At 42.3% G+C, this 26,710-nt stretch overlaps 1 protein-coding gene across 1 annotated transcript in view; it reads left to right on the forward strand.

Annotated features, from left to right (window-relative positions):
- The first annotated feature begins 6,994 nt into the window (after positions 1-6,994).
- LOC120054210 (pleckstrin homology domain-containing family A member 5-like) overlaps positions 6,995-26,710 on the forward strand; it is a 102,840-nt gene continuing 83,124 nt past the window's right edge. The window contains exon 1 of the mRNA XM_039001670.1: positions 6,995-7,279. The gene's annotated coding sequence lies outside the window, so the exon portion shown is untranslated. The remainder of the gene's footprint in view (positions 7,280-26,710) is intronic.

Here is a 26,710-nt window from a genome sequence, read left to right on the forward strand (position 1 = left end):
GATTCAGGCCCAGTCCTGGCTGTTCTGCTGCTATAGGCAGCTCTCCTCCTATACCGAGCAAAACTAGAATAGTCCCAGTAAGCAAAATGACGTTGAAAAGATGACTAACATATATTTTTTCCAGACGTTGAAGTTAAGTTCATTGTAGTTTCTGAATGAAAGGTGAAAATATGTATTTTCCGGACATTGAATCTACATATTTTCCGTTTGTTTAAATCAAGTACATTTTCAGTTTAAAACATGTAAATTATAGATATCTATGTTTGGACTAAATCAAAGCCCGTCCAGACTGGACCAAATCTATGATTTTTTTTCAAAAGGCGTCGGCGTTGGTCCATGCTTACTGGGGTGTAGCCTACAGTGTCTGCTGCAATGGAACTTTATGAAAGCCAATCCATGTGGTAGGCCTACCATTTGTAAGACAGGCAGTTGCATTGGATTTATTAGTCCTGATTCCTGTGACTAATCAATTTGGCTAAGGATCGGATTCTTTATTAAATTTTTGACTGAAACGACATACCTAAATCTATCTGCCTGTAGCTCAGGAGCTGAAGCAAGGATATGCATATTATTGATACCATTTGAAAGGAAACATTTTGAAGTTTGTGGAAATGTGAAATTAATGTAGGATAATATAACACATTAGATCTGGTAAAAGATAATACAAATAAAAAAACATGCATTTTCTGTTTTTTGGGGGGTTCAATCATCTTTCAAATGCAAGAGAAAGGTCACAATGTACTATTTCAGGTTAGAAGCAATTTAGATTTTAGCACTAGATGGCAGCAGTGTATGTGCAACGTTTAGACTGATCCAATGAACCATTACATTTCGTTCAAAATGTTGTATCAAGACTGCCCAAATGTTCCTAATTGGTTTATTAATACATTTTCAAGTTCAGAAATTTGCACTCTCCTCAAACAACAGCATGGTATTCTTTCACTTTAATAGCTATGGTAAATTGGACAGTGTAGTTAGATTAACAAGAATTTAAGCTTTCTGTCCATTTCAGATATGTCTATGTCCTGGGAAATTGTCTTGTTACTTGCATCCTGTAGCACAAACTCCAAAAAGTTCTGGGACACTGTAAAGTCCATGGAGAATAAGAGCACCTCCTCCCAGCTGCCCAGGTTAGGAAATACTGTCACCACCGATAAATCTACGATAACTGAGAATTTCAATAAGCGCTTTTCTACGGCTGGCCATGCTTTCCACCTGGCTTCCCCTACCCCAGTCAACAGCCCTGCACCCCCCACAGCAACTTGCCCAAGCCTTCCCCATTTCTCCTTCCCCCAAATCCAGATAGCTGATGTTCTGAAAGAGTTGCAAAATCTGGACCCCTACAAATTAGCCAGGCTAGACAATCTGGACCCTCTCTTTCTAAAATGATCCGCCGAAATTGTTGCAACCCCTATTACTAGCCTGTTCAACCTCTCTTTTGTATCGTCTGAGATTCCCAAAGATTGGAAAGCTGCCACGGTCATCCCCCTCTTTAAAGGGGGACCCAAACTGCTGCATACCTATATCTATCCTACTCTGCCTTTCTAAGGTCTTCGAAAGCCAAGTTAACAAACAGATCAGAAACCATTTTGATTCCCACCGTACCTTCTCCGCTATACAATCTGGTTTCCGAGCTGGTCATGGGTGCACCTCAGCCACGCTCAAGGTCCAAAACGATATCATAACCACCATCGATAAGAGACAATACTGTGCAGCTGTATTTAATCTACCTGGCCAAGGCTTTCTACTCTGTCAATCACCACATTCTTATCGGCAGACTCAACAGCCTTGGTTTCTCAAATGACTGCCTCACCTGGTTCACCAACTACTTTTCAGACAGAGTTCAGTGTGTCAAATCGGAGGGCCTTTGTCCGGACCTCTGGCAGTCTCTATGGGGGTGCCACAGGGTTCAATTCTCGGGCCGTCTCTCTTCTCTGTATACATCAATGATGTCGCTCTTGCTGCTGGTGATTCTCTGATCCACCTCTACGCAGACGACACCATTCTGTATACTTCTGGCCCTTTGGACACCGTGTTAACAAACCTCCAGACAAGCTTCAATGCCATACAACTCTCCTTCCGTGGCCTCCAACTGCTCTTAAATGAAAGTTCAACTAAATGCATGCTCTTCAACCGATCGCTGCCTGCACGTTCCCGCCTGTCCAGCATCACTACTCTGGACAGTTCTGACTTAGAATATGTGGACAACTACAAATACCCACGGGGGGGACACCAATCCTGTAGAGGTTTTAAGCTATGAATATCAGCTACCCAACTTTATCAGGAGTTATCCTGAGCATATTTGCAATGAGAATCAATTTGTTACACTGCGTGAAATGCAGAAGTATTTTATTTTTTGCTATGATCAACCAGTCCAAAATTGACAGATAAATTGACTTGAAACCACTGATCATGACAATTTAGCCCATGAGATGGGATATAGTGTTTGTTAACATATGTGTGACTCATTTCAGGAAAAGTCTCTACTTTACAGGAGAGCCATTTAACTTATTTTTACCTTTATTTAACTTGGCAGGTCAGTTAAGAACAAATTCTTATTTAACCCAGCAACTCTGGGCCAATTGTGCACCGCCCTATGGGGCTCCCAATCACAGCCAGATGTGATGCACCCTGGATTTGAACCAGACCCTGTAGAGACACCTCTTTCACTGAGATGCAGTGTCTCAGACAGCTGCGCCACTCAGGATCTTCAAATTTCTTTGGCAGAAATGCCTTCTGGATCATGAACTTTCATAACAAACTTGTATGTCATCTGTAGATATGAATACAATTGTTAAATTACGAGCCTAGTTGGTTTAGCCACAGAAAAAGCCAGCAATCTTCCCACAAGCCAATATTGACTTGTGGGAAGATGTGTAGGTAATCCTTGCTGGTCAGTATGTGTAGGTAATCCTTTCTAACGCAGCTTTTTTTTTAAAGATATCACCTAGTAGAACTGCATAAGTGTTTCTCTCCACTTTCTGGAGAACCGAGTTTTGAAATCAGTGGAACTAGAGTATAATAGCTAAGAAGATGGAGAAAATGCTGGCGTTTGATTGCAAATATGCAGAGGGAGTCGAAAAGAGAATACAAAGAAGGCTGATTACATCTTCAAACTAAGGCCAAACACTGCATCCATGACAGACAGGGGGAAGCGTTCATCCATGTACACAGGCAAGATAGTCTAGCTAGCTGCATTTTCAGATATTACACATTTCAAATTTTGTCAGAAAGATGTTTTTATTTCAAGTTAAAGTGTACTGTTAGCTCGATAGTTAATGTTAGCTGGCTGGTACCTAGCGAAAGTTATGTGTATGATCTGTGTAGTAATATTATTAATATCTCATAGCCATTTGCTTTGCTAGTTTTTAACCTAATTTAGCTAGCTAACATTGAACCTGGTCCTGCAGATTCATGCAGGAAAGTAATGTTATGAGTTGGGATTATATTTCATTATTTAGCTAGCTAGCTACATGTCTAAACAAGAGACTCTGCTATTCAAGTAACTATTTCAATAGAATGTTTTGATGTCACTGCGACAGGTGTTGATACACGTAGCTGGTAAATTCGCTCTGGCAATCTACTCCAATATCTGAGCACTCTCGTCTGAGTGTGCCAGAGTGCAGAATAACTGACAAATTTACGAACGCTCAACACCCATTAAAAATGGCCGGTGTCGGTAAACGCTGGTAAAAAACAATTAAATTGTTGCCAGCTGCACAGTTGCAGTCACCAATGCTCTGGATAACATAAAAACAGCCTGAACAGCTCTGCTAGGGTGAGTAAAATGGTCAGAGTGAGCTGTTCTCTCATTTGTTAGCTTAGGTGCTTGACTGATGTTGTTAAGTCAGAACGCTCAGATCAACCCGACTCTTCGTCCATGTGCGCTCTGAACGCTCCGAGAGTGAAACACACTGAGTGGGGCTAAAGCTTAAAAGTTTGTTAATGGTGCTGAATGGGTGTACACAAAGAAGAGCTCCCCAGTATGTACCAAGGGCCAGTTTCTCATAAATGAGGTTGCAAGTTTATCAACTTTCAAAGCAGAATTACTTTCCTATTGTTCTTCAACTGCAGTGTATGATATACCATTTTCTAGCTCTGCGTCTCTACTTTTATCCAATGAAAAAAACACAATTTCAAATGTTGCTACATAAGACCGAATCGAGGTGGTCGGTAAAAATGTTTCTTTGATTGGCCACCATTTAGGTCAGGCTATTTGACCGAAGTAAAGTGCATTATGAAAAAGCTGTCTATCTCATTATTAGCTTGTAAGCTACAGAAAAGGCTACATAGCCTACTCTTTCTACCAAAGATTATCTGCTACATGATTTACAGTGCCTTCGGGAAGTATTCAGACCACTTGACTTTTTCCACTTTGTTCCATTTTGTTAGGTTACAGCCTTATTCTAAAATGTATTAAATTGTTTTCCCCCCTCATCAATCTACTCACAATACACCATAATGACAAAGGAGAAACAGGTTTTCAGAATTCTTTGCTAATTCATTAAAAAAAACAGAAATATCACATTTACATAAGTATTCAGACCCTTTGTTGACATACCTTTGGCAGCAATTACAGCCTTGAGTCTTCTTGGGTATGACGCTACAAGCTTGGCATACCTGTATTAGGGGAGTTTCTCCCATTCTTCTCTGCAGACCCTCTCAAACTCTGTCAGGTTGGATGGGGAGCGTTGCTGCACAGCTATTTTCAGGTCCCTCCAGAGACGTTCGATCGGGCTCTGGCTGGGCCACTCAAGGACATTCAGAGACTTGTCCCGAAGCTACTCCTGCGTTGTCTTAGTTATGTGCTTAGGGTCATTGTCCTGTTGGAAGGTGAACCTTCACCCCAGTCTGAGGTCCTGAGCGCTCTGGAGCAGGTTTTCAACAAGGATCTCTCTGTACTTTGCTCTGTTCATCTTTGCCACAATCTTGACCAGTCTCCCAGTCCCTGCCGCTGAAAAACATCCCCACAGTGTGATGCTGTCACCACCATGCCTCACCGTAGAGATGGTGCCAGGTTTCCTCCAGACGTGATGCTTGGTATTCAGGCCAAAAAGTTAAATCTAGGTTTCATCAGACCAGAGAATCTTGTTTCTCATGGTCTGAGAGTCTTTAGGTGCCTTTTGGCAAACTCCAAGTGGGCTGTCATGTGCCTTTTACTGTGGAGTGGCTTCTGTCTGGTCACTCTACCATAAAAGCCTAATTGGTGGAGTACTGTAGAGATGGTTGTCCTTCTGGAAGGTTCTCCCATCTTCACAGAGGAACTCTAGAGCTATGTCCGAGTGACCATCGGGTTCTTGGTCACCTCCGAGACCAAGACCCTTCTCCACCGATTGCTCAGTTTGGCTGGTCGGCCAGCTCTAGGAAAAGTCTTGGTAGTTCCAAACTTCTTCCATTTAAGAATGATGGAGGCCACTGTGTTCTTGGGGACCTTCAATGTTGCAGAAATTATTTTGCCCTTCCCCAGATCTGTGCCTCAACACAATCCTGTCTCGGAGCTATACTGACAATTCCTTCGAACTCATGGCTTGGTTTTTGCTCTGACATGCACTGTCAACAGTGGGACCTTATATATACAAGTGTGCAGCTTTCCAAATCATGTCCAATCAATTGAATTTACCACAGGTGGACTTCAGTCAAGTTGTAGAAACATCTCAAGGATGATCCATGGAAACAGGATGCACCTGAGCTCAATTTTGAGTCTCATAGCAAAGGTTCTGAAAACGTATGTAAATAAGGTATTTCTGTTTTTTAATACATTAGCAAAAATGTCTAGTGCTGCAGTGATGTGTCTCTTCAACAGCACCCTCGATTTGGAGGCGGCTTATGGTAGAGAAATGAGCATTCAATTTACTGGCAACAGCTCTGATGGACATTCCTTCAGTCAGCATGCCAATTTCACGCTCCCTCAAAACTTGAGACATCTGTGGCATTGTGTTGTGTGGCATTGTGTTGTGCTGTTTATTCAGCTTCAGGTGGATGGATTATATTGGCAAAGGAGAAATGCTCACTAAAAGGGATGTAAACACATTTCTGCACAAAATTTGAGCGAAATATGCTTTTTGTGCATATGGAACATTTCTGGGATCTTTTATTTAAGCTCATGAAACATGGGACCAACACTTTACATGTTCCATTTATATATTTTTCCAGTATAGTTCATACCTATTTTATGTCAATGCAAAAGAGTCACACTATTATATTAGATAGTTGAACCTCTATACTCACTTGTTGGGGTGATAGCACAGCTATGAAGTTTGTCATTATTGAGGCTCCTCCCTGCTAATATTGCTGTGAGCAGATTTTTCATCAGAACTCTTTTCCTGATTCAAATTCTGGTTATTTTAACACCTCTATCTTTCTGTTCCATTGACATTCCAGCGCAACACCTTCCTCTCATCGTTCCAGTAACACCTTCCTCTCAATCAGGGCGCTGGGTAGCCTAGTGGTTAGAGTGTTGGGCCAGTAACCAAAAGCTTGCTAGATTAAATCCCTGAGCGGACAAGGTAAATATCTGTCGTTCTGCTCCTGAACAAGGCAGTTAACCCACTGTTCCTAGGCTTTCATTGTAAATAAGAATGTGCTCTTAACTGACTTGCCTAGTTAAATAAAGGTACAAAAATGTTTTATCTCACCCTGGTTTGACCACGAGCCACTGGGAGCAACTGACATACAGAAGAGTGCGCTTTAATTCTAAAGAGAATAGGAGGGTGATTATCTCAATGCAGGTTGTGCATCCCCTCACTGGCTCCTGCACACACAGAGACAGTAAATGCTGTTGTAACTGTTTTCTATGACTCCTCTCTCTTTTCCCTTTGTTTGGATTTGTGCTGAGAGAGAGAGAGAGAGAGAGCGCTGGCCACTTTGGTTTGAATAGAGCTCAGCCTGGAGCTGGAGCGTGACGTCACACACCCTGCCTCTCAGGTTTCAGCAGCATTTTTACTCCAGGCTGCAGCCACACCACATGGTACGTGGGCAGGGAGCAAGGCTCCAGGCATCTTGACAGCTGTGACACTTTATTTCCTCGCGAGCTCTGTGCCATCGTAGTGCACTTCACAGGAGACGCTTCATAGCAACGAACTATCTTTCCACTTGTTATATTTTTCCTTGAACTCTTCTACACTGCTGTTTCTCTCCTGCCGACCAACAACTGATGTTCCGTTGTTCTGCTCCGCATCTGGATAAGGGTTTAGAAGATTCCTCTTCGCTAATAGATTACCCACTTACCGAAGATATTATTGCACCACCTGTCTGGATTTTTGTGTGGAAGCTTTTCATTGTAAGTAGATGTGTCATTTTTCAATGCTGGTTTGGCTATTTATGGCGCTGTTTGTGTTTGCATTCGATAGGAATAGCACATTCGCGTAATTGTGTGTGTGATAGACGTAAGATGCGAGTTCATTATGTAATAGCGATTTTGATGTTGTCATTTTCACGCCTTGGCAGTCGTGGAAAAAGTATCCAATTGTCATACTTGATGAAAGTTAAGATACCTTAATAGAAAATGACTCAAGTAAAAGTGAAAGTCACCCAGTAAAATACTATTTGAGTGAAAGTTTAAAAGTATTTGGTTATAGATAAACGTAAGTATCGAACGTAAAAGTAAAAGTATTAATAATTTCAAATGCCTTATATTAAGCAATATAAGGCATTTATATGATTATTTTTTTATTTACGGATCGCCAGGGGCACACTCCAACACAGACATAATTTACAAATTAAGCATTTGTGTTTAGTTAGTCCGCCGGATCAGAGGGAAAAGGGATGACCAGGGATGTTCTCTTGATAAGTGTGTGATTTGGACCATTTTCTGTCCTGTATTCAAACTGTAACGATTACTTTTGGGTGTCAGGGAAAATGTATGGAGTAAAAAGTACATTATTTTATTTAGGAATGTAGTGAAGTAGAAGTTGTTAAAAATATAAATTGTAAAGTAAAGTACAGATGCCCCCAAAAAACGATGTTTTCTCTCTGTCTAAAGGCGAATATAAGAAAACACTCCAGACCTCTGCAGGTTTGAAAACCTGTTATCTTTGTTTGCGTAGAGTTTGCATTATGTTTTGTCGATGTGTTGAGTGTTGTTCAACTCTTGATGTCAGTTGCAAAATGTGTTTAGTCCATTGGTGAATGGTTGTGACTGTTGCTTCTACATTTTGTTTGTATTTTATTACCTAGGGATGTCATTATTGTGTCTCAAATACAAATTAGCAAAGCTGTTATTGCTGTGCCATTTTCAACATGTTCGACCTACAGTGTATTGATGGATAGAGCATATGTTTTCAAGAGCTCTTGGAATACAGGGAAAAGTTACTTTTCCCAGACTGCATTCCAAAGCTTTATGACCTAATCATGTTTTCTTTTGTTTTTCTCTGTGAAAAGCAGGACGATGTCAGTTATTTACTGTCCATTTGGCCATAATTGCAGCATTAGTTTCCCACCCACTCTCTCTATCTATGCCTCAGATCAATGACCTGAAAAGGGCTTCTCTAATAGGGGCTTTATTGGCATGGGAAACATATGTTACCATTGCCAAAGCAAGTGAAGTAGATAATGAACAAAAGTGAGAAAAAAAACAATAAAAATTAACAGTAAACATTACACAAGTTCCAAAATAATAAAGACATTTCAAATGTCAGTTGTGGCCAAAAGTTTTGAGAATGATACAAATATACATTTTCACAAAGTTTGCTGCTTCAGTGTCTTTAGATATTTTTGTCAGATGTTACTATGGAATACTGAAGTATAATTACAAGTGTTTCATAATTACAATTACATGAAGTTGATGCAAAGAGTCAATATTTGCAGTTTTGACCCTTCTTTTTCAAGACCTCTGCAATCTGCCCTGGCATGCTGTCAATTAACTACTGGGCCACATCCTGACTGATGGCAGCCCATTCTTGCATAATCAATGCTTGGAGTTTGTCAGAATTTGTGGGTTTTAGTTTGTCCACCCGCCTCTTTAAGGATTCACCACAAGTTCTCAATGGGATTAAGGTCTGAGGAGTTTCCTGGCCATGGACCCAACATATCGATGTTTTGTTCCCCCTCGCCACTTAGTTATCACTTTTGCCTAATGGCAAGGTTCTCCATCATGCTGGAAAAAGCATTGTTTGTCACCAAACTGTTCCTGGATGGTTGGGAGAAGTTGCTCTTGGAGGATGTGTTGGTACCATTCTTTATGCATGGCTGTGTTCTTAGGCAAAATTGTGAGTGAGCCCACTCCCTTGGCTGAGAAGCAACCCCACACATGAATGGTCTCAGGATGCTTTACTGTTGGCATGACACAGGACTGATGGTAGCGCTCACCTTGTCTTCTCCGGACAAGCTTTTATCCGGATGCCCCGTACAATCGGAAAGGGGATTCATCAGAGAAAATTACTTTACCCCAGTCCTCAGCAGTCCAATCCCTGTACCTTTTGCAGAAATCAGTCTGTCCCTGATGTTTTTCCTGGAGAGAAGTGGCTTCTTTGCTGCCCTTCTTGACACCAGGCCTTCTTCCAAAAGTCTTCACCTCACTGTGCGTGCAGATGCACTCACACCTGCCTGCTGCCATTCCTGAGCAAGCTCTGTACTGGTGGTGCCCCGATCCCGCAGCGGAATCAACTTTAGGAGACGGTCCTGGCGCTTGCTGGACTTTCTTGTGCGCCCTGAAGCCTTCTTCACAAAAATTGAACCGCTCTCCTTGAAGTTCTTGATGATCCGATAAATGGTTGATTTAGGTGCAATCTTACTGGCAGCAATATCCTTGCCTGTGAAGCCCTTTTTGTGCAAAGCAATGATGACGGCACGTGTTTCTTTTAAGTTAACCATGTGAACGGTCCTTGCTATTCGGGATCCTTGGGACGTCCCTACGCCATTGACATTTAAAATGGTTAAGGTAAGTGTTACGGTTAGGGTTTAGAGTAGGGATATCCCAAGGATTCCGGATAGCCCTAACCCTCAATGAACAGCGTCAAGTACTCTTACACAGCTAGTTAGCTGGCCAGATGGGGGTGGCGAAACGTGAATTTGTACCAGTCCCTGAAAAGTGACAACCCATACATCAAAATGTAGCTACGAAGAGATACTTTGTAACTTGCTATATTTTTTGTGTCTCTGAAAACATTTGAATGACAGAGCTTGAAGAATAGCCTTCGCAAAGAGCAAATATAACAAACTGGATTTCAGGGTCTTCACTTAATGGCTGTAACGTTAACGTTACCACAGAGTTGAACATTCTTAGCACAGGACTTGCTTTACATTTGGACATAGCATCCACTGTGTCATGACACCCAACCATGAATATTCACGTAAACGTATATGTGACTCGTTTCAGGAAACGATGCATATGTTGTGCATCACCACTTCACAGGAGAGCCATTTGAATGTAAACTTTGGCAGAAATGCCTTCTGGAACATGTGAACATTCATGTGCCTTAATAACAAACTTGTATGCCATATGCAAATACGAGCAAAATTGTTAAATTACGAGCCTAGTTGGTTTTGCCACAGAAAAAGGCAGCAACCTTCCAACTAGCCATTATTTGCTGAGATAATGAGTGGGCTGGACATGCTGAGAGATGAGTTCGGAAAAAATTGAACCGCTCTCCTTGAAGTTCTTGATGATCCGATAAATGGTTGATTTAGGTGCAATCTTACTGGCAGCAATATCCTTGCCTGTGAAGCCCTTTTTGTGCAAAGCAATGATGACGGCACGTGTTTCTTTTAAGTTAACCATGATTCCAAGGACTTTGCAATTAATTGCAATTCATCTGATCACTCTTCATAACATTCTGGATATATGCAAATTGCCATCATACAAACTGAGGCAGCAGACTTTGTGAAAATTAATATTTGTGTCATTCTCAAAACTTTTGGCCACGACTGTACAGTGTTGTAATAATGTGAAAATGGTTAAAGTACAAAAGAGAAAATAAATAAACATAAATAAATATGTTGTATTTACAATGGTGTTTGTTCTTCACTGGTTGTCATTTTCTTGTGGCAACACGTCACAAATCTTGCTTCTGTGATGGCACACTGTGGTATTTCCCCCAGTAGATATGGGAGTTTATCAAACTTAAAAAAAAAAATCATTGTGGATCTGTGTAATCTGAGGGAAATATGTGTCTCTAATATGATCATACATTTGGCAGGTGGTTTGGAAGTGCAGCTCAGTTACCACCTCATTTTGTGGGCAGTGTGCACATACTTCTATGCTCACTTCTATGCTCACTGAATCTGTACATAGTCAAAGCTTTCCTTACGTTTGGGTCAGTCACAGTGGTTAGGTATTCTGCCACTGTGTACTCTCTGTTTAGGGCCAACTAGCATTATAGTTTGCTCTGTTTTATGTGAATTCTTTCCAATGTGTCAATTAATTATCTTTTTGTTTTCTCATGATTTGGTTGGGTCTAATTGTGTTGCTGTCCTGGGGCTCTGTGTGGTTTGTTTGTGAACAGAGCACCAGGACCAGCTTGCTTAGGGGACTCTTCTCCAGGTTAATTTCTCTTAAGGTGATGGCTTTGTTATGGAAGGTTTGGGAATCGCTTCCTTTTCGGTGGTTGTAGAATTTAACAGCTCTTTTCTGGATTTTGATAATTAGCGGGTATCGGCCTAATTCTGCTCTGCATGCATTATTTGGTGTTTTACGTTGTACACAGAGGATATTTTTTCAGAATTCTGCATGCAGAGTCTCAATTTGGTGTTTGTTCCATTTTGTGAATTCTTGGTTGGTGAGCGGATCCCAGACCTCACAACTATAAAGGGTTCTATAACTGATTCAAGTATTTTTTGCCAGATCCTAATTGGTATGTCGAATTTTATGTTCCTTTTGATGGCATAGAAGGCCCTTCTTGCCTTGTCTCTCAGATCGTTCACAGCTTTGTGGAAGTTACCTGTGGCGCTGATGTTTAGGCCAAGGTATGTATATTTTTTTGTTTGAGCCATGGCAACGGTGTCTAGATGGAATTTGTATTTGTGGTCCTGGCGACTGGACCTTTTTTGGAACACCATTATTTTGGTCTTACTGAGATTTAGTGTCGGGGCCCAGGACTGGCAGAATCTGTGCAGAAGATCTAGGTGCTGCTGTAGACCCTCTTTTGTTGGTGACAGAAGCACCAGATCATCAGCAAACAGTAGACATTTGACTTCAGATTCTAGTAGAGTGAGGCCGACTGCTACAGACTGTTCTAGTGCCCTCTCTCTCTCTCTCCCCTCATCTCTCTGCCCAGCCAGTCAGCAACATGTGGTTGGTTGATCATCAAATCTCTGTTTTCGTTTGAGGCAATAGTTGAGAAACTAGTTCCTCATGGTCATGTGTGGGTGTGTGTATTTAGCCAGATGTGTTATCACAAGTTTTCCTTAAAATAGTTTAAAATAGCTTTAATATGAAGGAGTGTACTCACTACATGTCCTTCTTTTTGACCATGACTTGTTTTTGTAAATATAGAGTTGGAAACCCGATGACTATTTGAATCATAAATTGCTATTAGAGCCCGACTGATTTATCGGTATATTAGAGTCCGACTGATTTAGCGGTTGACGGATATTATTGGCTGATATTAGCCTTTTACTGATGTAGGCTATTTATATCGCATTTAATCCAACAAAAAGGAGTGATATAAGATGTAAGATATAAGAATACGTTCTTCATAGAATATTACGTTTTTTTCTATATTTAATTATTTATCTTGAATAAGGCTCACTTTACATGGCTATAATCTACATTGCCTGGCGCTCTACAGCAAGACTAAACACTATCACCCAACACAACGACACCAGTCGGAGAGGAGAGTGAACTACTGTGAACTAACTGAGTGTTTTTATGTTATCCAGAGCATTGGTGACTGCAACTGTGCTGCTGGCAACAATTTAATTAAAAAATTTTGCCACGTTTACTGACACCGGCCATATTCAACGGGTGTTGAGCATTCATACATTTTTCAATTATTCTGCGCTCTGGCACACTCAGACGAGAGTGCTCTGAAATCGGAGTAGATAGCCAGAGAGAATTTACCAGCTACGTCCATTGACAGTTGTCGCAGTGACATCATGAACATTCTATTAAAATGGTTACTTGCATAGCAGAGTCTTTTGTTTCGACATGTAGCTAGCTAGCTAAACAATGAACCATAATCCCAACTAACAGCGTTACTACCCTGCATGAATCTGCAGGTAGCTAACCAACCAGGTTCAATGTTAAACAATTAATGAACATGCACCTGTAGAACGGTTGTTAAGACACCAGCTTACAGACGATAGGCAATTAGGTCACAGTTTTGAAAACTTAGCACACTGAAGAGGCCTTTCTACTGACTCTGAAAAACACCAGAAGAAAGATGCCCTGCTCATCTGCTCATCTGCGTGAACGTGCCTTAGGCATGCTGCAAGGAGGCATGAGGACTGCAGATGTGGCCAGGGCAATAAATTGACAGCGCTACAGGGAGACAGGACGAACAGCTGATCATCCTCGCAGTGGCAGACCACGTGTAACAACACCTGCACAGGATCGATACATCCGAACATCACACCTGCAGGACAGGTACAGGATGGAAACAACAACTGCCGAGTTACACCAGGAACGCACAATCCCTCCATCAGTGCTCAGACTGTCCGCAATAAGCTGAGAGAGTCTGGACTCAGGGCTTGTAGGTCTGTTGTAAGGCAGATCCTCACCAGACATCACCGCAACAACGTCACCTATGGACACAAACCCACCGTCGCTGGACCAGACAGGACTGGCAAAAAGTGCTCTTCACTGACAAGTCACGGTTTTGTCTCACCAGGGGTGATGGTCGGATTCGCATTTATCGTCGAAGGAATGAGCGTTACACCGAGGCCTGTACTCTGGAGCGGGATCGATTTGGAGGTGGAGGGTCCATCATGGTCTGGGGCGGTGTGTCACAGCATCATTGGACTGAGCTTGTTGTCATTGCAGGCAATCTCAACGCTGTGCGTTACAGGGAAGACATCCTCCTCCCTCATGTGGTACCCTTCCTGCAGGCTCATCCTGACATGACCCTCCAGCATGACAATGCCACCAGCCATACTGCTCATTCTGTGCATGATTTCTTGCAAGACAGGAATGTCAGTGTTCTACCATGGCCAGCGAAGAGCCCGGATCTCAATCCCATTGAGCACCCCTGGGACCTATTGGATCGGAGGGTGAGGGCTAGGGCCATTCCCCCCAGAATTGTCCGGGAACTTGCAGGTGCCTTGGTGGAAGAGTGGGGTAACATCTCACAGCAAGAACTGGGAAATCTGGTTCAGTCCATGAGGAGATGCACTGCAATACTTAATGCAGCTGGTGGCCACACCAGATACTGACTGTTACTTTTGATTTTGTTCAGGGACACATTATTTCATTTCTGTTAGTCACATGTCTGTGGAACTTGTTCAGTTTATGTCTCAGTTGTTGAATCTTGTTATGTTCATACAAATATTTACACACAAATATTTACACATGTTAAGTTTGCTGAAAATAAACGCAGTTGACAGTGAGAGGACGTTTCTTTTTTTGCTGAGTTTATATAAATACTTTATTTGTATCATTTTATCCCAACTCCGTCAACTACACCTACCATAAATGTCGTTCTTGATAGAACTTCAACCGCTATTTTTTAAAATGCTCCATGTTGAATCATATATCATTCAAAAGCTTGTTTTCCGGAGCATATCGATAGCTAGTCCATACATGGCTATATCCTTTGTAGACATAGTGCTTCGTGCTGAAATATGAGTAATTTTCTGACATCCAATTGGTTACTGGCATTTAAAGGCCCTTCCGGCAACCTGATTGGTTAAAATTCCTCGTGCCGCACAGGACTTTCTTTTTTGAAAATATCTCCCGCGAAGAATCCACGTAAAGAGAGAGAAAATGAGACAATCTCTAAGAATATACCTACAGTATGTGAATAAAAATAGGCGATCTCAGTTAGCCAATGCGAGAAAAGCAGTGAATGAAATAAAAAATTTGCCTGATCAGCCGATTGAGGCAGTGGCAGTACAGGTAGAGGAGGAAAAGGAGGTAGCCGGCAGCAGCACGTTGAGGAGCAAATTAGTTAAGATGAAGATGACAACTAGCAGAGATCAACCAGACAGCAGCCAGCCAACAGTGGCTTTTATTCTGCGTCACAAATAAACCAACTTGTACGTGATTTGATTTGCCCTAGGTGTCTAAACACTGGACGGAAAATCACCGTAGACCCCACCAACCAGTGATTCTGTAATTCTGTCGTGATAGAATGTGCAGACTGTGAAGGTGATCGTGATGAATTTAGGAGGAGTGTTTACACTTCCTCCAGGAGTGCTCCAGGGGAGATGTGGCATTTGATATAAATGTTTGGATGGTTCCTCCAGCCCATGAACTTGGACTTGGTTATGCAGCTCTAAAGAATATAAGCAAAGGGATTTGCGTCTCAGCTCATATCAGAGACATGGCAGGAGAGTGACAGGTAAATAAAAGGAGAGAGTGGCCCATTATTGTCAGGTGACTTGATGTGTATAAAAAATATTTATTTCCTTGCTCCAGCAAAAGTATTCAAAGTTAATTAAACAGAGTGATAGGAAAACATAACTATACAGTGAGACTGTCACACAGGCCTAAAGTGTCATAGGGCTGTAGCCTACTGTGATTACTGAGAAATTAGCTTAACATAAAGTAAATACATGCTGATATACTAATATTTACAAAGGGTAACATGCTGATATTTAGTCCTGCAGTTATGACTAATGTCGACAGACATAATAAGTACTTTTCCCCCCCACTTTAGTTGCAGAGATTCAGAGAGGGCTACAGTCTGGAGAGTGCTACAAAGATAATTAGAAGAGCATACGCAGATATAGAACCAGACATAGCAGAGTTGCTGAAGGAGGATGAGGATGCCATCATAGACATTAATGTATCCTTCGATGGCACATGGCACAAGAGAGGATTCACTTCCAACTACAGGATAGGTGTGTGCATTGGTGCTGGTACAAGCGAGCCATAGAAAATGGTGAAGATCCACCCTGTCAATAAAACCTCGGAGGCCATACATTTTTTAATAGAGAGGTTGCACAGAAAATGGTACATGTATATCATAGGATATAAAATAATGTAGCACGGAGGAACCCAGAATTCATATGAATGTCTGAACTCTGTAATATGGTCGCGATGCCCCAAAACCTTCTTGGTGGGCAAAAGCCGCATTGACGGTGCAGCCTGTATGGCAGTAGCCACGTTTAATGAGGGAGCTGCTGTATCAAATGCGATGAACAAATTGTGGCTTGACAGCACTTTGGTGACACTGGAAGCAATCAGAGAGGAGTTGTGAGAACTGATGCTGCTTCAATGGAGTGTGCCAAGTGTAAGCGCAGGTCCCATGACACAGTCAAGAAAGTCAAAGAGGGCCTTACATATGGGGCAGGCATAGCTGATTAATGTTTTGCACATTTCAACAGCCATACAAAATCATTGTATGTGACAAATAGAGAAAAGTGATATGAGAATTTTCCCAAAACTGCATATTTGCCCAACAGACCAGTATTCAAAGCATATGCTCTATTAATTGAAACAAATGTATTAAACATGCTAATGTATTTGTAAAAGGTATATTTGATGTTTATTTGTCAGTTTAGAAGTGATACATGAATACTAGCTTAATTAATGTGGCATAAATGGTCATATTTATGGGAAGTACATTTTAATTACATTAGCTTATTTTATTGGCCGTTTTATAAAAATGACATGTTCCCGGTGTGCCAATTCATTCACATTATTCCACACACAGGTTCTTAGGTCTTATAGTCAGACTTTTACAGAAGCTTTTTTTAAATATCTTGTATCGTTTTGATTTTAAGTGTCATTTTATGTGTAATTATAGTCAAAATATGCATCTGATTTGACACCCTGAACTCTGTCTGAGAAGTAGTTGGTGAACCAGGCGAGGCAGTCATTTTAGAAACCAAGGCTGTGTAGTCTGCCGATAAGAATGTGGTGATTGACAGAGTCGAAAGCCTTGGCCAGGTCGATGAAGACTGCTGCACAGTTTTTTCTTTTATCAATGGCGGTTATGATATCGTTTAGGACCTTGAGTGTGGCTGAGGTGCACCCATGACCAGCTCGGAAACCAGATTGCATAGCGGAGAAGGTACGGTGGGATACGAAATGGTCGGTGATCTGTTTGTTAACTTGGCTTTCGAAAAGCTTAGAAAGGCATGGTAGATAGATATAGGTCTGTAACAGTTTGGGTCTAGAGTGTCTCCCCCTTTGAAGAGGGGGATGACCGCGGCAGCTTTCCAATCTTTGGGGATCTCAGACGATACTAAAGAGAGGTTGAACAGGCTAGTAATAGGGGTTGCAACAATTGCGGAGGATCATTTTAGAAAGAGAGGGTCCAGATTGTCTAGCCCAGCTGATTTGTAAGGGTCCAGATTTTGCAACTCTTTCAGAACATCAGCTATCTGGATTTGGGTGAAGGAGAAATGGGGGAGGTTTGGGCAAGTTGCTGTGGGGGGTGCAGGGCTGTTGACCGGGGTAGGGGTAGCCAGGTGGAAAGCATGGCCAGCCGTAGAAAAATGCTTATTGAAATTCTCAATTATTGTGGATTTATCGGTGGTGACAGTGTTTCCTAGCCTCAGTGCAGTGGGCAGCTGGGAGGAGGTGCTCTTACTCTCCATGGACTTTACAGTGTCCCAGAATTTTTGGGAGTTTGTGCTACAGGATGCAAATTTCTGTTTGAAAAAGCTAGCCTTTGCTTTCCTAACTGCCTGTATATATTGGTTCCTAACTTCCCTGAAAAGTTTCATATCGCGGAGGCTATTCGATGCTAATGCAGTATGCCACAGGATGCTTTTGTGCTGGTCAAGGGCAGTCAGGCTGGAGTGAACCAAGGGCTATATCTGTTCCTGGTTCTACATTTTTTGAATGGGGCATGCTTATTTAAGATGGTGAGGAAATTAATTTGAAAAAATAACCAGGCATCCTCTACTGACGGAATGAGGTCGATATCCTTCCAGGATACTCGGGCCAGGTCTATTAGAAAGGCCTGCTCGCTGAAGTGTTTTAGGAAGCGTTTGACAGTGATGAGGGGTGGTCGTTTGACCGCAGACCCATTACGGATGCAGGCAATGAGGCAGTGATCGCTGAGATCCTGGTTGAAGACAGCAGATATGTATTTAGAGGGCAGGTTGGTCAGGATGAAATCTATGAGGGTGCCTGACTAGTCTCCCAGTACCTGCCGCTGAAAACATCCCCACAGCATTATGCTGCCACCATCATGCTTCACCGTAGGGATGGTGCCAGATTTCCTCCAAACATGACACTTGGCATTCAGGCCGAAGAGTTCAATCTTGGTTTCATCAGACCAGAGAATCTTGTTTCTCATGGTCTGAAAGTCCTTTCAGTGCCTTTTGGCAAACTCCAAGCGGGCTGTCATGTTTCTTTTACTGAGTATAGGCTTCCGTCTATCCACACTACTATAAAGGCCTGATTGGTGGAGTGCTGCAGAGATGGTTGTCCTTCTGGAAGTTACTCCCATCTCCACAGAGGAACTTTTTTTGATCTCCAGTATTTTCCACAACTTGGCAAATTTATTCCACACATCTGACTTCCCCTTTCCCTCCTGGGCAACCACTAAACATTCCCCCATTTCAAGTTTATTTGTACTTGCTGTCATGTGTTAGTGTTCGGAGTTTGTTATAACCAATTTAATGATGTGATTATGATATATTATACTGTAGGTCAGGCTCAATCGGTCACGTACATGTGATGCATACATGTGTCATGTAAAAAGAGCAAGGGTTGAGGGAATAGGGAATGTTTTTCCTAAACAAATGAGGGATTTCGGTAACGTAACTTTTCAGCCTGAAATGGCAGTAATTATGTTGCAGCTTCCGCAACGCGGACAGCACGATAAACACTAATGTTCTGTAGCAGGGAGGAGAGAGAGACACACCGGGTGCTAGTCACACAGTCACTTGCTGTCATTTTTTTTTTAACACAGCGCAGCAAGTCTGTCAATCAAATCAATTGCAGTCGGACTCCCTCCATTCATTTGTGTGTCTTAATAATTTCATCAAACATTGCACTTAAAGCATCAGACAAGCTCGGTGCATATAGTTGATTTGATTAAAACACGTAGGATGTCTCTATACTGTATATGGAAAAATACACATTTAAAAAAAATATACCAAAAGATAGTTTTTGAGTGGATTTTTCTTTTAACTGCAATCGCAGCACTAGGTGTGGAGCAGTGTACAGCTAGCCAGACAAGTGTGAAAGGATACCGAAAGATAAAGTAGGCTATGCATTTCAAATGCCACCCTATTCCCTTTCTAGGGTACTACTTTTGAACTGGGCCCATTTGGGACAGAGGCAAATGGTGCCGTTAATCTGTCCTGAGACCTCACACAACGCTCCTCCTGCCAACAATGCTTGCAATAATTACAGACTAGCAGCTAGGGCAAAGGCTTCACTCCAGGCTAAACTGAAACTGAAACCCCCTATTTCAAGACTTAACATTGTCTCTACTTCACTACATGGAGTTTAAAGTCAGCCTATGTTTAAAGCCAGTATTATTTTTGGCCTGCATGCATCACTGTGGACTGGAGCTAGCCTGTTTTCTGTTTTTGCTTGACTACTAGGCCTGTATTTAAAAGCAGCTCAAGTGGTTTTGCAGATTTTGACCCGTCTTCTGACCCTTTCAGACAGACAGTTCAGAGTATGCTCTGTCTCCATCTTCTGTGATCGATCGTGCCACAGATGGTGGAGAAAGCAGGCACTCCCTGGCCACACCACACAGGGTGCCACACTTCCATCCGGTGTTGGCCAATAAAGGTATATATTTTTTTATTCTCAGTAGCACGTACTTGTGTTCCTAAACACATTGCTACTGGAATGTCAGGCCTATGGCCTCAAAGCCATCCCCCTATAGAGTTAGGTACTGATGGAACCTGTCTCTGATGATGTAACTCAGATCAAATGATGTATCTAATGTATTTATTTAATCTAATGTCTTAATAATGCCATTATCAGATAGGGTGTTACTTAGCCGGTTCTCAACCAGGAGCTAACTCACTGTACAGGGACTTTCACAGACTGCTTTCAATACAAATTACGGTCATTTAAATTAAGTCTGGATTTATGACTGGCAGCAGCTGACAATGAAGGAGCATCTGAACCAGTAATACTGAGTGATTCCCCTGGACAACAACCCAGCCCTCAGGCCCTCTGAATCAGACTGGACTGTCTCTCTGTAATTGCTGATAATTGAAGATGACTTGTCCTTGGCTGTGCTCCTTCTCTCCTCTGCCTGCACTGTGTGGTGCTCTCTCCCTACAATGTACCGGCGGTGCGCCAATCATGTTTGTGTGGAAGGAAAGGAAGAGAAAGAAGGGACTTTCATAGAAATATAATTACAGGACATCCCCATTCAAGACAATGGAATTAAGTAGCCTAATTATATTTGTATGGGGACTAGTCTGTGTAGTGGAGAGGACTCTAATTGGTCCATCAGCAGCAGGGTGGGTGGGTGGTTGGGAGCCTGCATGTCCGTGTGATCAGGCCATGACTGGATGACCGGAGCTGGCAGGGTAGGCAGGGCAGGAGAGAGGGAAAGTCTGCTGGAGACTGGGGTCAGAGAGAGTTCCTCTCACAGGTTCACACTCAGAAGTTAGAGCCCGAGAGAGTAGCCTAGGCTATAGGCTCCACAGATACATTGGAGTGCGAGGCAGAAGCTTACGGATAGATAGAGGATACTTACGGCAAGATAGCTGGAAAGGATAGTCACTAGTGTCAGTATACTTACTGCATGTGAACTGGTGTGTTTTCATGCATGGACCGGTGAAGAAGGAAGAGGATCACGATGTTGAAGTTCACTACAACACACTGCTCCAGGTGTGTAATGCACTTTACTGCATACATGTGTCCTCTGCACTGCTTTGGGCTAAAAGGGGATCTTCCAGAGGGTCTAGTGGTGCTAGAATTTCTCCTGCGCAGTGATCCATTGCAACCTCTTGTATTAATGCACTGCATCTGTAGGCTAGGCTACTTCTTACTGCCTTCATTGTCCTCGATTTCTTAGGTTTTTTTGAGAGGCAAATGGTACTCTGAAGAGAATGGATTAGCCTGCTAAAGAAATGAATGCTATTCTGTATTTGAGCGTGTGTGGTTTGCTCCTGTTCACCCCTCTGGATGTTTCTATTGTATTCAACTTTACAAATAATAAAGCTACAAATCTACGTTTACAAGAGCTTTTCTCTTATCTGTTTTCTGTTCGTTTTAGTTTTCTGTTTTATAAGTCCAGACAGGTCAGGGTTTAATAACAAAGGCTTTACTGTTATGTTATATTCCCCAACTCCCCTGGTGTGTGTGCTTCTGTGCGTGTGCGTGTGTGTGCTGGTGTTTGTGTGCGCCAGAGTGACCCAGGGTAATGTGGATGTGGAGCTTTCACCTCACTGATACATTCCCTGACTAGCACAGTACAGTGTGATCTGATCACCCCATAACGGCTGTCTGCGTCATCCTATAAATCACAAACTCTCCCATTTTAAAGTGGCAAAAACGGATGCCAAGAGGGCATGTTTTATAGTGGGGCAGCTTAGCAAAACAATCATTCATTTTGTGATAAAAGCACCACATTTGGTTGATTTATGTACCCTGAAAATATGTTGATTTGGAACCACTCCAGCTTTGGTCCCTGGGGGTGTGGCAGCATTTTTTTTCAATTCAGAAGGACTGTTTTTAAGATTAAGGCTCCAAATTTGGCACAGAGAGAATTTTGGACCCTAAAACGACTTAAATTAGGAGCCACCACAGATATAGCACCTGGGGGCCATAGCATCTTACACAATGGCCACTTTTGGTAATACAATGTTAAAGTTCTGAAGGCCTTTTTAGAGAAAAACACTCCAAATTTGGCTCAGAGGTAGATTTATCTACCCTGAAATGATTTAGATATCGAGCCACCACAGATTTGGCCCCTGGGGGCTGTGGCAAACTTCTTTGAAAATAGCCACCAGCAGTACCATTGTTTTACAATTCAGAAGGAATATTTTAAGATAAAGGCTCTACATTTGACTTAAAGCATTTTCACACAAGTTTGTTTGCTATATTTCGAATGAGAGTTAGATTATTTGTTACATAGATTTAAAATGTTTTTGGTCCGGCTGGTTTCACATTGCCAAATGCCAAACGAACTAAAATGCATATACAAAACCACATGTTAATGCAAGTAATTCATTTTTTGGACAATACTGCCCTACAAAGGCAAAGTGCAGTAACTATGTAAAAACAAATCCTGCAAAATCTGACTTTTTCTGTCTAGACAAAAAGCAATTTCTGGTACTTCTTGATATATTCTGATAGATTGGCTTGTTGCTGTGTCAGGAAACTAAATATCACTTTAAACAGATATACAGTGCATTCGTAAAGTATTCAGATCCCTTTATTTTCTACACATTTTGTTAAGTTATTCTAAAATGGATTAAATAAAAAAAAATCCTCATCACAATACCCCATAATGACAAAGTGAAATCAGGTTTTTAGAAATGTTTTCAAATATATTTGAAAAAAAACAAAAAACAGATACCTTATTTACATAAGTATTCAGCCCCTTTGCCTTGAGACTCGAAATTGAGCTCAGGTGCATCCTGTTTCCATTGATCATCCTTGATTGGAGTCCACTACACTTTTAAACTCTTGATGGTTGTAAGGCAGTACCCTATTAACATCGTCCTGGCATTTCTAAACTTTGCAGGGCATGTCACTTCACCAATCTCTTTGCATAACCCACCACTAAGCATGCACTGTTTTCTTACTTACTAACCTCAAATGGATGGATCCATAAATAATTACTGTGGGAATAAATATCACTGAATGACAAAAATATTGGAATAAAGCAGACTAATGCAATTGAAGGCATGTATGAAATTGTTGCTTACTGAAACTCCCAGTCATCCAATCCTTGTAATAAATTTGAAGCAATAGCCTACCCGCATGTGGTCAATTAGATGATCATTTCAGCACCATTTTGATTGGGACAGCGCCATCGCGCTGATCTGAGACAAGTGTGGGGACTCGTCTAGATAAATCAATTAATGTTAGATTTTCTTTTTCACTGTATCTCCGTTTGGATATTGGTTAGGGTGCAAATAGGCAGGGGAAATGTTAGCTAAGTTGAGGTGAGTGCTACTCATGATCATCTTCTCTAGTTGGCTCATTGATTAGAACACTTGGCCATGTTATGTAGTTCAACAAGTGGATTATTTTGCTCTTCTGAATCTCTGTCCATATAGGCTATTTGGTTAATCTGTTTCTGGCTGGGCAAATACGTGGAGGTGGTATAGCTTATATATTATATATTTTGGGGCGGCAGGTAGCATAGTGGTTAGAGTGTTGGGCCAGTAACCAAAAGGTTGCTGGATTGAATCCCTGAGCTGACAGAGTAAAAATCAGTCTTTCTGCCCCTGAACAAGGCAGTTAACCCACTTTTCCCCAGTAGGCCGTCATTGTTAAATAAGAATTTGTTCTTAACTGACCTGCCTAGTTAAATAAAGGTTACATACATTTTTTTATAAATATTTGTTTGCTCATCTATCATTGATCAGAAACATTTAGCATGCAATAATAAAGCATAAATCAAGATTATTTTGCACGATCACGTATAGGCAACTCCAAAAGCCTGCGGAGGTTGTGAAATATGAACATGAGACTCACATGCTTTTGAAAATATAGATTTTGGTGAAGATAAGACCCTACAACTGCTCCCTAAGAAAGTAGAGTGGGTCAGGGAAGAGATTAAACGTGGATCAAAAAAGCATGGGCTTGGGCTCTGTTTCAAAATATCACTTTTTTAGCGGTTCCTGTGTGGTTCCCGTTCCTGTGTGGGAAAAATATTATTTGTATTTTATTCTGTTATATTCCATTATATTCTTACTATAATATACAAAACATTATATAGCTAGAGGACTCCTGATATCTCCAGGAGTAATACGTATAATTTTTCTTTATCTGTTGTGGTCTAGTACTGTCCTTTTGCCTGTCTTCCCAGTGGCCTACTTGTTGTGTGAACTGCTGACTGCTCATAATTATGCAGATAGTTGTTGACACATCAACCAGGATCAAGGGGCAGGGCAATTTATGACTTGTTTTGATAATCAGTGGCTGTATTGGAGGGGGAGTGGTTTCATCTCTTTTCTGAGTGTATATCACCAGTCCACTGGTCTCATTCACACAGAACTACCCTACGCCTTGACCTTTTTCTCACCTCTCTCTCCAGATGACATCCTGCGACTAATGAGGTCTGGCCGCCTAACAACCTGCCTGCTCAACCCCACCCCCTCATCCCTTCTCCAGACCATCTCTGGAGACCTTCTCCCATTCCTCACTTCCCTCATCAACTCATCCTGACCACTGGCTGCGTCCCCTCTGACTTCAAAATGGCCCGAGTTGCTCCCCTCCTCAAGAAACCAACACTCGACTCATCTGACGTGTGGTGTCTCTTTCAACTTTCTCATTATCTATCTCAGAACGATCTTCTTGACCGTAATCAGTCAAGCTTCAAGACGTGTCACTCAACCGACTTCTTCTTTGTGTCACGGAGGCTCTCTGCACTATCAAAGCTGACTTTCCTCCTAGATCTATCCGCTACCTTCGACACTGTGAACCATCAGATCCTCCTCTCCACCCTCTCAGGGCCGGGCGTCTCAGGCTATGCACACTCTTGGATTGCATAGTACCTGGCAGGCCAATCCTACCCGGTGACGTGGAGAGGGTCTGTGTCTGAACCACGTATTCTTACTACTACTGGTGTCCCCCAGGGCTCGGTTCTAGGCCCTCTCATCTTCTCTATACACCAAATCACTCAGCTCTGTCATATCCTTACATGGTGTCTCCTATCATTGCTATGCGGATGACACTGAAGTACTATTCTCTTTCCCCCTTTCTGACACACAGGTGGTGACACGCATCTCTGCGTGCCTGGCAGATATCTCAACTTGGATGTCGGCCCACCACCTCAAGCTCAATCTTGACAAGACGGAACAGCTCCTCCTCCCTAGGAAAGCCTGCCCTCTCAAAGTCCTCTCCATCACGGTTGACAACTCCACAGTGTCGCCCTCCCAGAATGCTGCGTGACCCTGGACAACACCCTGTTGTTCTCTTCAAACACCAAAGATGTGACCCGCTCTTGCAGGTACGCAGCACCCCGCCTGGTTTTCAACCATCCCAAGATCTCTCATGTTACCTTGCTCCTCTGCACATTCCAATGGCTTCCAGTGGAAGCTCGTATCCACTACAATACCATGGGGCTTACCTAAGGAACATTAATAGGAACTGCCTCTCCCTACCTTCAGGCTATGCTCAAACCCTACACCGCAACCCGAGCACTCCGTTCTACCTCCTCAGGTCTCTTGGCCCTTCCACCCATAGGGTAGGGCAGCTCTCGTTCAGCCCAGTTCAAGCTCTTCTCTGTCCTGGCACCCCAATGGATGAACCAGTTTCCCCCTGAAACTAAGACAGCAAAGTCCCTGCCCATTTTCTGAAAACATCTGAAACCCTACCTCTTTAAACAGTATCTTAAATAATCTTCCTCCTCACTTCGACCCTCCCCCCAAAAAATTTAATAAAATAAAAATAAATAAAAAGAGAACACTTAACCAGCACCAGCACCACCCCACCCAACCTTCTAGCTCTGACTCTACTAATAGCTACTTTATTGAGGATAAAAACAAATGATATGCCTGTGATATAAGGCTGTCCCAGCTAGCTATCTTAAGATGTGTTAGGTTCTCAATGAATCTAGTGACGATTAGTAAAGCTTAAACCAAGTTTATTCACCCATTGGGTCATACAACTGCATAAGACAAATACATATTTCCACCAGTGGTAGTATATATACCCCAATTTGTGTGGTCTCCTCCTTCTCTCTAAACATTACATCTTTATTACTAGGCAGGAAGTTAAGTAATGCTGGAAACAAACTGTTCCTTCTTCCTTAATGTGACCTGACCTCGACCCCCTTCCTCGCTAATCCACAGCTCTCCACCATAATCAGTGACTGCAATCATGTGATTGCCTCTCCTCTACTAGCACCTCCCAAAGACCCCTGGCTCCTATCCAACCTTCATGGACACACCATATAAACTCAGGAAAAAAAGAAACGTTCCTTTTTCAGGACCCTGACTTTCAAAGATAATTTGTAAAAATCCAAATAACTTCACAGATCTTCATTGTAAAAGGTTTAAACACTGTTTCCCATGTTTGTTCAATGAACCATGAACAATTAATGAACATGCACCTGTGGAATGGTCGTTAAGACACTAACAGCTTACAAATGGTAGGCAATTAAGGTTACAGTAATGAAAATTTAGGACACTGAAGGGGAATTTCTACTGACTCTGAAAGAGCCAAAAGAAAGATCCCCAGGGTCCCTGCTCATCTGCGTGAATGTGCCTTAGGCATGCTGCAAGGAGGCATGAGGACTGCAGATGTGGCCAGGGCAATAAATTGCGATGTCCATACTGTGAGAAGCCGAAGACAGCGCTACAGGGAGATAGGACGGACAGCTGATCGTCCTCGCACAGTGGCACACCACATGTAACAACACCTGAGGGCTTGTAGGCCTGTTGTATGCAGGTCCTCACCTGACATCACCGGCAACAACGTTGCCTATGGGCACAAACCCACCGTTGCTGGACCAGACAGGACTGGCAAAAAGTGCTCTTCACTGACGAGTCGCGGTTTTGTCTC

The sequence above is a fragment of the Salvelinus namaycush genome, chromosome 9, assembly GCF_016432855.1.
Source record: "Salvelinus namaycush isolate Seneca chromosome 9, SaNama_1.0, whole genome shotgun sequence".
In the NCBI taxonomy this organism is placed as follows: domain Eukaryota; kingdom Metazoa; phylum Chordata; class Actinopteri; order Salmoniformes; family Salmonidae; genus Salvelinus; species Salvelinus namaycush.